Raw genomic sequence first — 12,058 nt, 5'->3', positions numbered from 1 at the left:
AATAGGGAAAAATCCTAAGGAGGAAAATGTGACTCCAACTAAACTTTCTACCTAAAATAATTTTTACTAATAAGAAATGAATAAATTCAACAATGAGAGATTCCAGAGTCAAGCCCTGGTTTATTGATCTACCTTGCATATTGCTGGTTTCACTGAAATGATCATTTAAGAGAGCATGCACACACATGTGTGTTTGGAGGGGAGGTGGGAAGAGAGACAATCTTTTTTTTTTTTTTTTTTTTAAAGATTTTATTTATTTGACAGAGAGAGATCACAGTAGGCAGAGAGGCAGGCAGAGAGAGGGGAAGGGAAGCAGGCCCCTGCCGAGCAGAGAGCCCGATGCGGGACTTGATCCCAGGACCCTGAGATTATGACCTGAGCCGAAGGCAGCGGCTTAACCCACTGAGCCACCCAGGCGCCCCGAAGAGAGACAATCTTGAAACAGACTCCCTGCTGAGCACAGAGCAGAGCCAGATTGGGGGGTGGAGGCGGCTCCGTCCCACAACCCATGAGATCACCACCTGAGCCAAAATCCAAAATCAAGAGCCCACCCAGGTGCCTCTGAATAAGTCTTTTAAAAATAAGCTTACAGCTGTGAAAATACATCATACTAAAGATCTGATACTAGCATTATCATCATTGATACTAGCATTGTCTTCTTAAAAGACAATGATAACTCAGAGACATTTATTTAAATTATTAATTTCTTAAGAGCAAAAAGCAAACTACAAACATGATGTCTTAAATCCTCATTTTAGACTATATCGTATAGGAAGAATTTTTTGACAAAACTGCCAAAAACCCATTTAAAGGTTTTAGAAAAAGATTAACATTTCACTATAGCTGTTTTTTTTTTTTAAAGATTTTATTCATTTATTTGACAGACAGAGATTACAAGTAGGCAGAGAGAAAGGCAGAGGCGGGTGGGGGGGGAAGCAGGCTCCCTGCTGAGCAGAGAGCCCGATGTGGGGCTTGATCCCAGGACTCTGGGATCATGACCTGAGCTGAAGGCAGAGGCTTTAACCCATTGAGCAACCCAGGTGCCCCTGAGATGTTATTTTTGAAGCAGAGGTCAGTAAAACAGTTTAATTCCTGCATATGGAAACATGTTACCATGAAAAAGGGTTTGGGGTGGTTTCTGGTATTTTTGTTTTTTGTTTTTTTGTGTGTGTGTGTTTTTTGTTTTTTTTTGGTTTTTTTTGCTAGCTGAAATTTGAAATGTCCTTTATTTCTAAATTATTCTTCCCCCAAAGGGCACTTCTCAAAACCTGATTTTTAATATTTTCAAAAAGAAAAGTACTATTATATTGGTTTAGACAAAGCATCATTCTACTTCATTAGTTATCTCCCATGGTTCACAAGTACCATAAAAATGACCATGTAAGGGGGCGCCTGGGTGGCTCAGTGGGTTAAGGCCTCCGTTTTCAGCTCAGGTCATGATCCCGAGGTCCTGGGATCGAGCCCCGCATCCGGCTCTCTGCTCGGCGGGGAGCCTGCTTCCTCTTCTCTCTGCCTGCCTCTCTGCCTGCTTGTGATCTCTGTCTGTCAAATAAATAAGTAAAATCTTTAAAAAAAAAAAAATGACCATGTAAGAAATCAAGTTAAGTCATTAACAGCAGCAACAATAAAAACAGACAAAATACATAAAACCCACAAATGAAGCAATGTGCAAAAAAAATGTTTTATTAGCTGCAGATTTCCAACATCTTAAATTACTTGTCTCTTACTCTCCATGAGGTACAGGAGGGACATGGTTGGGTCTTATCTTCCTTGGCAAGCAATGACTTTGCTGAATGTGAAGTAATATTTTTAAAAGCCTTATTATTTTTCAAGGCTCTGAACAACCATGAAAGATATGTCCAAAGTCCCAAAATAGGATCATGAAATAGGCTAATTTCCATTTTAACATGGACTTTTTTTTACATGTTTTCATTTCCCTTTCAAACCCACCACCTAAAATTGCAAATAGGACTTACGGTTAAAGAAAGCAGGCTGACAATATTCCCTCATCTCACTAAAAGAAAAGAAATTAAAAAGGAAATAAATCCTCAATAACCACCCTCCAAAATGGCCCTCAATGACTCTCTCTTTCTGGTACTCATGCCTTGTCCTACACTGAAGAGCGCCAACCTGTGTAATCAATAGCATACTACAGAAATAATGAGTGTGAATTCTGAGACTAGATCATCAATAGTCACTGCATTGCTCTCACTCTTCTTGTATCACTTCCTCTGGGGGAAGCCCAGGTACCATGTTGTGATAACACTAAAGCAGTCCTATAGAGAAGTCCATCTGGTAAGCAACTTAGGTCTTCCAACAACAGGTAGCACCAACATGCTTTAAGTGAACTGTCTTGGGAAGAGATTCTCCAGCTCCAGTCAAACCTTCATATGACTATAGCCCTGGCCAATATACTTGATCACAACTTCACAAAAAAAACATCAAGCCAGACCACCCTCTTAAGCCACTTCCAAATTCCTGACCTTCAAAAATGATGATATAATTTTTTTAAAGATTTTATTTATTTATTTGACAGACAGAGATCACAAGTAGGCAGAGAGGCAGGCAGAGAGAGAGGAAAGGAAGCAGGCTCCCCACCGAGCAGAGAGCCTGATGTGGGGCTCAATCTCAGGACCCTGGGATCATGATCTGAGCCAAAGGCAGAGGCTTTAACCCACTAAGCCACCCAGGCGCCCCGATGATATAATAAATGTTAACTATTGTTTTTGAATGGGAAAATAGCTATGTTTGGGGGACTGGGCAAGTGTCCAGTCTCACAATTTTGCAACTGCCTCCTGGTGCCAGTGGCTTAGCTGACCTTGAGCACGTTAAAGCACGTGGTTTGCTCAAGGGCCAACACTTGATTGTGACTACATCACTGATCTTAACGTCTCTAAAGAAGTAGGACAAGTATACAGAAATATTCTTATGGCACTTCTCAAAGCAGTTGTACTTCTGGATGTTGTGAAGGTAGTCTTGGCCGATGACAAGAGTCCCCAGCATCTTTATCTTGGCTACAACACCAAACAAGATCTTGCCAATAAAGGGGCATTTCTTGTCACTACAGATGCCTTCGATGGCCTCCCTGGCCATCCTGAGGCCCAGACAAACATTCTTGCGGGAGCGGGAGCTTCTCCTTGCTAATTTCTCCAAGCAAGACTCCCTTATTTTGAAAGATGGTCAGCTGCTTTTGGTAGGCTAGCTTAGACCAAGAGACACTCCCTACCTAATATATGCAGGTTCAGAATTAAATACCAAAACAAAGGGTTCCCTGAATTAGCCATTAGGACTGAATTCTCACTTCCAAAAAACTATCCTATAAAATTTGAACTTTAAAAAAATAACCTCCAAAACACTCAAGGCTTCATTAGAGGCCAGTGTGGGGCTCCCAGGATTTAGAAGGTTCTAACTACTAGATTAATGCTAAAACATATGCCCTCTGACCAACTTAATCCCCAGGAAATCAAGGACACCCAGGATTAACCCCCCAATTAGGGCACAGAATCCTGCTATCCAGGACATGCCCCTGAGGCCTGGGGGGTCCTCACAGCTTCAGCCCTAGCCCCAAGTCCACACCTGAGTTTTATTTTTGTCTTAAGACAGTAAATTCTGGGTAATTATTATACAATAACAGATAACTAATATAATAGTGGGAACAATACAACAGCAAAAGAAAGACACACAAATTTCCAGAAACTAGAAAACAAATGAAAGAGTGTGGACAGATGTAAATGATGAGGAAACCCATAGTCCTGTTAAAATATACTTAACAGGCGATATAGTCAAGGGAGAGACATTTGCTAAGCAGAGTCTCAAAGACACCAGGCTTCGAGTAGGCAGGTATGTGTCAGGAGTGAAGAAGAGGGATTAAAAATGGGAAGTTAGGGGCGCCTGGGTGGCTCAGTGGGTTAAGCTTCTGCCTTCAGCTCAGGTCATGATTTCAGGGTCTTGGGATCGAGCCCCACATCAGGTTCTCTGCTCAGCAAGGAGCTTGCTTCCTCCTCTCTCTCTGCATGCCTCTCTGCCTATTTGTGATCTCTCTGTCAAATAAATAAATAAAATCTTTTTTAAAAAATGGGAGGTTAAATGAAAGTCTGTGTCCAAACAACTATAGTGGTCCCACATTCTAATTCCTGCTCTTTCCCTTTCATCCCTGAACAGGAGGATAGCTTATAGAAAAACAAATTCTCAACCAGATAGCATTTCCCTTTAAAAATTATCTCAGGGTACCCAGGTGGCTTGGTCAGTTAAGTGACAGACTCTTGATTTCAGCTCAGGTCTGTCATGATCATCATCATCATCAGTATTTTGAGTGGGGGGATTGAGCCCCACATTGGACTTTGCATTCTGGATGTGGAGCCTGCTTGGGATTCTCTCTCTCTTTCTGTCCCTTCTCCCTCCACCAAATAAGGCCTTTTTCATTCTTTATGGAGCTGTACCCTGCCTACTAGGCTATTTCCAGACCATTATCCTAAAGAAAAGCCTATCAATCAACAGACCTCGAAGAAATAAACCAAGTATAGTTAGTCTCCTGTTCATGGGAAAGACATGCAAACCCACGCACTCTATCTAAGAATATTAACTAGTCTAGTCACCAATTAAGCTTTCGAATTTGAGAAGGAAACCATCAGTACAAGAATGAGAGCCCAATATAGACAAAACTGACCCCATAGTTTTACCCCATAGGAAGGAAATAATTCAGGAAATAGAAATATTAAATATTAGATGGCAGATACAGCTCTCCCTTTTCAGATTATTATAAATATTTATCCTTGTCATTTTGCATATTATAATTAGTATATTATTTTGGATTGTTATCAACAAGTGCTATCAAGTCAGAGGTGGGTATTGAAAGCTTTTCACGGGATGCCTGGGTGGCTTAATCAGTTGGTGCCAGACTCTTGGTTTTGCTATGATTATAATCTCGGGGTATCAAGCCCCACATCTGGCTCCAAGCTCAGTGGGGAGTCTGCTTGAGATTCTCTCTTCCCCTCCCCCACCCCATGCTATTGCACTTGCACTCTCTCTCAAATAAATAAATTTTGTAAAAATATGAAGATCAGAAAAAAATTTCAAGCTTCCATTTAGTGGAAGTAACATTTTCTCCTTTTTTTTTTTTTTTTTTTAAAGGGAGAGAAAATCTCAAGCCAAATCCATGCCCAGTGCAGAGGTCAATGGGGGTCCAATCTCATGACCTTGAGATCATGACCTGAGCCTAAATCAAGAGTTGAACACTTAGGCCTGGGTGCCTGGTAAGTGTCTGCCTTCAACTCAGGTCATGATCTCAGGGTCCTGGGATTGAACCCTCATCAAGTCCCCTGCTCATTGCGAAGTCATCTTCCTTTCCCTCTGCCCCTCCAGCTTGCTCATGCATGCACATGCGTGCTCACTCTCTCTCAAACAAATAACTAAAATCTTAAAAAAAAAAAAAAATAGAGTCTGACACTTAACAAACTGAGCCACCCAGGTGCCCCTAATATTTTCTATTCAAAGAGCACCCTACAATTTATATATTAAACACATACACATGCTGCAGAGTGTTAATTCTAAGAAAAACTGAATGCACAGCTAAAAATTACTCTTCGCAGTATTAGTTTCTACCTATTAAATGACAATCTCTTTAACAGATGGGAGAGCTAGAAGCACTAAGTGCAGCAGTATCCTAACATTTAAAAGACCTTTCAGAACTTGAAAATACTATGCTAAGTGAAAGGATATCAAAACCAAAAGGTTACATATTGTATGATTCTATTTATATGAAATGTACAGAATAGGCAAATCCATAGAGACACAGAGGTAGATCAGTACTAGGGTGGAGGGGGCCAAGAGAGAACAGAGTGTGATTAGTAATAGGTCGGGGTTTCTTCTTGGGGTGATAAAAATGTTCTGGAAGTAGAAATGTGTTATTGGTAACACAGCTAAAAAAGTGTACACTTTTAAAAAGTGAATTTTATAGCATGTGAGCTATTTCTCAGTAAAGCTACTATTTTAAAAAGACTTTTTAGAGAAAAGAGACTGTAGTTCCAAACCAATGTTTGGCAAAGCTTATATAGGAAAATCTGGTTAATCACTTTCACAAATGATGGACCTGGCTTAGAAAAAAGCCTATGCCAGGATTTCTTTAATCTAAATAGGGAAGAAATCTTTCTGGTAATTCTGAGTAAATCTTTCAAATCTTCACAAATTGTTTAACTTCCCAAGGAGTTCAGATCTTATTTTCTTAATAACTTTCTTCATTAAAATAGTTTTCCCGACTTTAAGTATCTGGCATATAATAAATGCAATTAAAAATAATTTAACAAACATTTCTTAGAAAAGAACTTATTTTGGAACATTCACATTCCAAGATCATACATTTATACCCTAGAAGCATTCCTAAGATGTTTCTCAAATACTGAGTCCTTCTTGTGGTTTTCATGTATTTTGTTTTCCATAAGGAGTCTTTTTATGAAACCTCTGTAACTTAAACAACAAAGTAAGTATAATGAACACTTGGCAAAATATTTTTTAAAGTTGCATATTATAAAGAAACTGGAGCAATTAGGTATATATCATCCCTCACAGCAGGAAAATGCAAAGTGAGTAGCAATTCTTACAAATCATCTAGGACACAAGTATCTACAGAACAGAAAGATAAAAAGTATTTGACAAAATAGAACATCCTTTTATGTTAAAAACTCTCAAATTTGGCACAGAAAAAATGTACCTCAATACAATAAAGGCCATATATGACAAGTCATAGTTAGTATCATACTCAACAGTGAAAGACTGAAAGCTTTTCCCCTAAGACCAAAATAAGAGTGCCCATTCTCACCACTCCTATTCAACATAGCACTGAAGTTCTAGCCAGAGCTATCAGGCAAGACAAGGAAAAAAAGGCATCCAAATTGGAAAGAAAAAAGTAAAACTGTCTCTGTCTGCACATGATTTGATCATATATATAAAGAATCTTAAAAGACCACCAAAAAACTGATAGAACATAAACAAATCTGGTAAAGTTGCAGGAAACAAAAGCAATGTATAAAAATTAGTTGCATTCCTATATACTCACAACAATCAATCAGAAAGAGAAATTAAGAGGAACATGGCAGAGTAAGAAGATCCTAAGCTCATTTCAACCCAGGGATACAAGTAAATAATACTCACATCAGTGTAAATAACCCGAAAACTGACTGAAGACTGGCTGAACAAGCTCTCCAAAGCTAAATGTGGAGAAAGGGCCACATCACAGTGGGTAGGAAGAGCAGAGGTGTGGTCAGGAGCTAAATGGACACATAGGGCTGTTCATGAGATGTGAGGACACCACCAGTGCAGAGAGGGAAGAGAAAAAGACCCTTATACCAAGCACATGAGCCACCTGAACCTTCAGAGTAAGACAACCAGAGGCTTTGATCCAAATTTTACAAGTTCTTACAACTGGTGGAGCTTAACACCTAGAACTTCAAAAATCAGCAAAAATCTGGTTCTGTATGAACCAGAGGGACAGGAAACTGAGTCCCCACTCTTAAAGAGACACCACAACAAAGAGCCCCACTGAGATACAGCATAGAAGCAGCAATTTGAAAAATGAGTCCCCACTCTTAAAGAGACACCACAACAAAGAGCCCCACTGAGATACAGCATAGAAGCAGCAATTTGAAAAATGCCAGGAGGGAGATTTGTTTACTAATGTCAGAGTATGCGCTGGCGGGACAGGAATCTTTGGGAGAATTCTCCAGGAACAAAGGAACTGGCGAACACAATTTCCCTTCCCCACCCAACCTAGATACACAGATACACAGACACCTCCAATAATCAGTGAAACACTAATATTTGACAAATAACTTGTTAACAGTTCACCCTGCCCCGGTGGTCTCCTGCAGACACACCCTCTTCAACGAGGCCTTCCTCCAAGTCTCGTCTTATGGCAGACCTGCACAAACCTTGCTAACACACCACCCCTGCCCCTGATTTCTCCTGTGGTCCTATCCCCTTCAATACACACTTGAATGGAGCCCATCCAAATTGATCCAGTAAGCCTTGCAGTCTGCAAGCAGTCCCGACAGGGGCAACACTCCAAAGTGATTCCAGCCCTGGGGAGAAGGAAAAAAAACTACATACAACAGTCCAAATGTGGCTCCAGCAGTGGACTGGGGACAGATACCATGTCTGACCACAGGACCTGCCCCAAAGTGAAAGCTTCTTGGGGGACAGGGAAAGTATCCTGCAGTTTGGTGCTACTGCATCTCTGACATATGCATGGTCTGACTCAACTCAAGCCCAAGGCAGCCCCAAACTGGCCCACTAAAAACACAGGGACCACCCCCTGCCCACAACAGGCAAAGAGAGCCACTTCAGACAACTGGACTGAAGGCAACAGTGGCTCAGCCACATCAGCAGGGCACATGCAACACACATAGGAGACACACCTGAAGCAGGTTCTAGTGAACAGGGGACACTGTAATGTAGGACATTGGACCTCTTTTTCATAAGCTTACTATTTTTAAGGGCAAAAGAGAAAGCTGACTTAGATATAAAAATATATGCAGAGAATTAGACAAAATGAGGACACAGAGGAATATATTCCAAATGAAAGAACAAGACAAAATCACAGCAAGTGAGCTAAACAAAATGGAGGTAAGTAATATGCCTGAAAGAGAATTTAAAGTAATGGCCATAAAGATACTCACTGGACTTGAAAAAGAATGGAGGACCTCACTGAGACCCTCAACGAAGAGAAAACAAAACAAAACAAAAAATCAGAGATGAAGAACGAAGTAACTGAAACTAAAAATACAGCAAATGGAATAAATACTAGACTAGAGGAAGCAGAAGAACAAATTAATGACCTGGAAGACAGAATAATGGAAAGCCATCAAGCTGAATAGGAGAGAAAAAATAATAAAAATAAATGAAAATAGACAAGGGAAACTTGGCAACACCATAAAGCATAATAACATTTACATTATAAGGATCCCAGAAGGAGAAAGAAAAAAGGGGGCAGACAATGCATAAATGTGTTTGAAGAAATAATAGCTGAAAACTTCCTGAATCTGGGGAAGGAAACAAACATCCAGATCCAGGAGGCACAGAGATCCCCAATAAGATCTTCTCAAGGAGGCCCAAACCAAGTACACAGTAATTAAAATGGCAAAAACTAGAGATAAAGAGAGAATTTTTAAAGCAGCAAAAGGAAATGAAAGTTATATACAAGGGAAACCCCATAAGACTATCAGCTGATTTTTCACCAGAAACTCTGCATGCCAGAGGGAGTGCCATGATATATTCAAAGTGCTGAAGGAAAAAAAAAAGAAAAAGAAAAAAACCTGGAACCAAGAATAATCTATCCAGTAAGGGTATCATTCAGAATAGGAGATAAAGAGTTCCCAGACAAACAAAAGTTAAAAGAATTCATAACCATAACTCAGCCATACAAGAAATGTTAAAGGGGACTCTTTGAGTGGAAAGACCATATGCAGGAATAAGAAAAGTAGGGGGCGTATGGGTGACTCAGTGGGTTAAAGCCTCTGCCTTTGGCTTGGGTCATGATCTCAGGGTCCTGGGATCGAGCCCCCCTGCATCAGGCTCTCTGCTTAGCAGGGAGCCTGCTTCTTCCTCTCTCTCTCTGCCTGCCTCTCTGCCTACTTGTGATCTGTCAAATAAATAAAATCTTAAAAAAAAAAAAAAAAAGAAAAGAAAAGCAGGGAACACAAAAACAGTAAAAATAAATATGCCTATAAAAACCAGTCAAGGGATTCGCAAAAAAAAAGGATATAACCTATGATATAACCCTATGCCTAAAATGCTGGGGAAAGAGAAGAATGGGTTCAAAATTTAGTGACCATCAACTTAATATAGACTACTATATGCATAAGATGTGATTACAAAACTAACAGTAACTACAAATCAAAAACCAGAAATACATAAGTAAAAAAATAGAGAATAGAATCCAAGTATATCACTACATAAAACCAGCAATCCATGAGAGAAAAGAGGAAAAGAAGAAAGGAACAGAGAAGTACTACCAAAACAACCATAAAGTAAGTAACAAAATGGCAGTAACTACATACTTATGCAGGGTGACAAGATGGATAAAAAAAGCAAGACCCATCTATATGCTGCCTATAAGAGACTCATTTCAGACCAAAAAATACAGTCAGGTTGAAAGTGAATGGATGGAGGAGCTATTTATCATGCAAAGGGCAGTGGGAAAAAAGCCAGGCAAGCAATACTTCCACTGGACAAAACTGACTCTATTTTTTTTAAAGTAAGTTCTAAGCCCAAAGGGGGGTTTGAACTCATGACCCTGGAATCAAGAATCATATGCTCTACTGACTAAGCCAGTCAGGTGCCCCAGAAAAAATGGACTTTAAAAGAATTATTTATTTATTTTATTATTTTTTAATATATATTTTTAAGATTTTATTTATTTATTTATTTGACAGAGAAATCACAAGTAGGCAGAGAGGCAGGCAGAGAGAGGGGGAAGCAGGCTCCCTACTGAGCAGAGAGCCCGACGCGGGGCTCGATCGCAGGACCCTGGGATTGTGACCTGAGCCTAAGGCAGAGGCTTTAACCCACTGAGCCACCCAGGTGCCCTAAAAGAATTATTTATTTATTTTAGAGAGAGAGAGAGAGAGAGAGAGAGCATGAGCAGAAGGGGAAGAGGGAGAGGGAATGAGAATCTCAAACAGACTCTGTGCTGAGCATGGGAGCCAAGAGGGAGTTTCAATCTCATGATCCTGAGATCAGGACCTGAGGCAAAACCAGAGTCAAATGCTTAACTGACTGTGCTACCCAGGCACCCCAACGAAATAGACTTTAAAACAAAGATTGTTAGAAGAAAAAAAGAAAGACACTATATAATCATAAAGGGAACAACTCAGAAAGAAGATAAAACAATAAGTAAATTTTTATGCACCTAACATGGGAGCACCCAGATATAAAAAGCAGCTAATAACAAACATAAATGAAGTGATCAATAGTAATATAATAACAGTAGGAAACTTTAACACTCCACTTACATCAATGGATAGATGATCCAAAAAGTAAACAAGGAAACAGTGACTTTCAATAACACATTGGAAAAGATGGATCTAACAGATATATTCAGAATGTTCCATCCTAAAACAGAAGAATGTATATTCTTTCCAAGTACACATGAACATTCTCCAGAACAGATCACATATTAGGTCACAAAATAAGCCTGTTTCAACAAATTTTAAAAAAATCAGTCATAACATACATTTTTTCCAACCACAATGTTCTGAAACTAGAAATCAACAATAAGAAAAAGATCTAGGAAGGGGCGCCTGGGTGGCTCAGTGAGTTAAGCCTCTGCCTTTGGCTCAGGTCATGATCTCGGGGTCCTAGGATAGAGACCCGCATCGGCCTCTCTGCTCAGCAGGGAGGCTGCTTCCCCCTCTCTCTCTGCCCGGTGCTCTTCCTATTTGTGATCTCTCTCTCGCTGTCAAATAAATAAAAGCTTTTTAAAAAAATCCAGAAAAAAAAAAGAAAGGAAGAAAAAATGCAAAAGTAACACAAATATACGCAGAGGTAAAGTAACACGCTACTAAACAATGAATGGCTCAACTAAGAAACCAAAGACGAAATCAAAAATTATATGGAGACAAATGAAAATGAAAACAAAATGGTTCAAATGTATAGAATTGTTGAATCACTATATTGTATATCTGAAACTAATATAAATTTTAGAAAAAGAGAGGGAGAAATTAACAACCCCATTAGAAAGTAATAAAAAGAATAAAATACTTAGGAATAAATTTAACCAAGGAGGGGTGCTGGGTGGCGTAATTAGCATCTGCTTTCACCTTGAATCATGATCCCAGTGTCCTGGGAGCCCCTCACCCCTTGCTCAGTGGGGAGCCTGCTTCTCCCTCTCCCTCTGCTGCTCCCCCTGCTTGTGCTCTGTCAAATAAATAAATACAATCTTTTTAAAAAATTTAACCAAGGAGGTGAAAATCTGTACACTGAAAACTTTGATGAAGAAACTAATGTGAATAAATAAGTGAAAGTATCTTGTCACTTGAAGTTAAATTATCTTCATGTTCATGGATCT

At 39.7% G+C, this 12,058-nt stretch overlaps 1 protein-coding gene and 1 pseudogene across 1 annotated transcript in view; both read right to left on the bottom strand.

Moving 5' to 3' along the window:
* Positions 1-12,058, bottom strand: part of MIGA1 (mitoguardin 1) — a 92,405-nt gene that overhangs the window by 17,175 nt on the left and 63,172 nt on the right. The window lies entirely within an intron of this gene.
* Positions 2,714-8,146, bottom strand: LOC122898516 (annotated as a pseudogene).

The sequence above is a fragment of the Neovison vison genome, chromosome 2 (genome assembly GCF_020171115.1).
Source record: "Neovison vison isolate M4711 chromosome 2, ASM_NN_V1, whole genome shotgun sequence".
NCBI lineage: Eukaryota > Metazoa > Chordata > Mammalia > Carnivora > Mustelidae > Neogale > Neogale vison.
Note: the sequence above shows the minus strand (reverse complement) of the source record. Positions and strands in the feature narration are given on the sequence as shown.